Source organism: Capra hircus, chromosome 3, assembly GCF_001704415.2.
Source record: "Capra hircus breed San Clemente chromosome 3, ASM170441v1, whole genome shotgun sequence".
Lineage (NCBI taxonomy): Eukaryota > Metazoa > Chordata > Mammalia > Artiodactyla > Bovidae > Capra > Capra hircus.
In genome coordinates, this window is record NC_030810.1 from 75,209,365 (window position 1) to 75,212,776 (window position 3,412).

Sequence of the window (3,412 nt, forward strand, 5' to 3'; positions counted from 1 at the left end):
CAACTTAACCACACTTTTTGTTTGGTCAGAATGTCTACTAACTAAAAATAGCCTAAAGTGACATATTTTTGTGTGTGTGAAAATCATACATTCCAAGAAGTTGTTCTAGTTGCTTACAACTTCTTGTAACAATTATTTTTTACAAACAATTATTTGTTCTAAATTCTTGTAGCAAATTATTGGAACAATTATTTATTGTTATTTGTAATACAAAATTGTGGCATTCTGTCTATATTTACACAATACCAACATGAGGGCACAGAGTAATAACTGCTGAAAGAAATGATAATTCTTTCCACTTTGCCATCATTTACATTTTTATCAACTTCAGAAAAGCATAAAATGGTGAGAAAAATCTGTAAAGAGTTTACATACAAAAGAATATTTCAATGAAGGGAAATATGTCAGCTAACTATACCATATTTTGTTCTTTCAAAATATTACAAAATTGACATGGGACATAATGATGTTTGATGTTCTTAGAAAAATACAATATGTTTAGGTGATTGTATGTGTGATATGGATGCATCATTGTGAGAAACACATAAGGAACTGTTAACATTTCAAGAGCACAGATTTTCAAAGTGGTATGTTTATGTGTCTAAAATTGCTGATGTGCTATAGTTAATTTTTATTCACTTATCTTTGAAAAACAATTTCTGTAGCTTATCATGAATCCCTAGAGGTGCTATGATTAAGTCAATATATGTACTTAAATAGTATGTAAATGTATTTAAGTATAGTGTTCTTGATATAGCCTAAGGTGTTTCACATGAATATATCCAACATTTTGCTTTTGGAGGGAGATAAATGTATTTTTATGCTTCATCACACATACTGTAAATATTCTTTATGCTTGTGTTAAATTCCCACCTTGCTTCATATCATCCATTCAATTTTTTATATATGCTGCATAATAAGTGCATGAAGCTAAATTCAAACTTTGTAAGAGTCTAACCCATGATAAGTCGATTCCATGTCTTCCTCTGTGCTTCACTGATCTGGTCAGAACATGGACTTTTTATATGAAAAAAACTGTTGTGATTGAAGCCATGAGGTCAGATGAGAAACTGGAATTACCAGAGAAATATTGTTCAATGGCATTACTATTGTGAATGATTTTTTTTCCAATTTTCTTTCTCAAAACAAACAAACAAAAAATAATAAAATTTCTCTGAGATTACTTAAAATCACAGAAGGCTAAAGCTAGTTCTATCACTTAAATCTACAAATGAAGGAAATGAGAAAGTGCTGGTTTAAGGTCACCTTTCAGCTAGTGGCTGAAGTAGGAACAGAGCTCAGTTCTACTAATTTCCAAATTGATGCTCTTCTCAGGCATCATTTATCTTCACTGGTTGTTTTAAGAAAACATGGAAATGGTAGTGAAGCATCAATATAAAATAGCCTTAGGCTCTTGAACTTATTAGCTCTGTGGCTTTGGGTATGTGACAATACCTATGAAACTCAACTTTCCTGCTTATAAAGTGTCAATAATAATACCTGCCACATTTTCAGAAGTAAATGAAACGAGATAATAGGTACTTAATATGATGCTTGCCATGTGGTAGGCATTCAAATAAATTGTACTATTATGATTATTTGCAATTAGCATTATTTTAAAAGTGAAGCATTACTATGAGCATGAGTAATCTTAAAGCATTCAGTATGAGACAATCACTGGGTGGGCAGAGCTCTCCTGATATTGGAAGAATCCAGCATTGCTTTGGCAGACCGTGGCTGCACCCAGTTTAGAAGTAATTAGTCCTACTCAACCAAGGTAATCGGGAAATTGGCTCTCAGACCATATTTGCAATTTTATGTGGAGAGAAATGATTCAATATTCAGTAATGGTTAGGTACTTTCGATGTTCAACCTTGAGGTCCTTGTGTAAATAGGATTGTTGTTGAAATGGAATGGAAGTTTTGACAGCAGGAACAGCCCCTTAATCAGATTTACACAGAAAAGGAGGGGATGTTCCATCATGGGAATGCCAATGAGATGTGCTGAATGTGAAAATCAGTTATTTTTAATGTTAATGTAAATATTGAGAGTAATAACCAAATATCAATTGTCTTTCTAGTCTCTCTGTTTCATAAAGAGAAAAAAATCCCATGTTCATTTGTCATGATACGTTTGAAACAGTATTTTCACTTCAAATAAAGGCATAGAAATAGCTTATAAACTAAATAAGTTTCAGAAAAGTACTCAGTGATTGAGTAAAGAATGGAACAATCAGGATAAACTATGTGAGGAAGCAGTTTTTTGTAACAATAATAGAGATGATCATAGAAATATTGGCAGGTTTGATTGGGTTTTGGTGTTTTGTGCAGTGCTGCGAGGTGAAACCAGAGGCTGACACTCAAACACTTCAATTAGCTTTAGCAGGGGAGAAATGGAGGAACCACAGAACATTAAGGATGAATTCAGGAAGACCCAAGACCATGGAGAACTTGCCAGCTCTCTACACTACTTTCCAAGGAGAGGCTGCTATGCTCACAGACTATGGAGCCTTTATCAAAATCCCAGGCTGTCGGAAGCAAGGTCTAGTCCATCAAACTAGACTTACCCTGTCACGTGGATAAGCCCTCTGAGATAGTAGATGTTGGAGCCAAAGTGTGGGTGAAGCTTATCGGCCAAAAGATGGAAAATGATAGGATTAAAGTATCCCTCTCCCTGAAGGCTGTCAACCAAGGGACTGGGAAGGACCTTGATCCCAACAAGGTTATCAATGAGAAAGAAGACAGGCAGAGGCTGTCCTTCCAGGATTACACTGGACAGATCACCCTTGAGTCTGTCCTGAACACTACCTGCAAGAAGTGTGGCTGTAAAGGCCACTTTGCAAGGGATTGTTTCATGCAACCACGTGGGACCCAGTACTCTCTGATACCCAATGAGGAAGAGGAGAAGGAAGAGGCAAAATCAGCAGAGTTTGAAAAGCCTGACCCCACATGAAATTCTTTTAGAAAAGGAAAGAAGTAAAAGAAACATAGAGACAGGAAGTCATCTGATCCTGACGGCTCAGACTCTGAGAGTGATGCAGGAGAGAGGGCAAGGCACATGTCAAAGGACAGCAAGGCAGCAAAGAAGAAGAAAAAGCAGCGCAAGAAGCACAAGGAGTGAGAGTGGAGAGTAGAAAGAGTGGTGGAGAGAAGGAGCCAGGAGCCTGTGCTTTGAAGCCCTGGCTCCTAGAAAGGCTCAGTATTAAGAATAAGGCCTCCCGCACTCGCACTCTTCTCTCCCATGGGAGATGGCATCCCTCATGCCACAGGCAAGTTTGGGAGTCAGGTATTAGAAGCATATGCCTGAATTGAGTTGTTTCCTTATCACTCTTGGTTCCTTTGCAAGTGACCCTGCAGCTCACCCATTCATTCACCCAACTTCATTCAGCAGAAGGTCCTATTACCCTCTCCAG

General features: G+C 37.3%; 1 pseudogene; it reads left to right on the forward strand.

Annotated features, from left to right (window-relative positions):
• Nucleotides 2,418-3,120, forward strand: LOC102181090 (annotated as a pseudogene).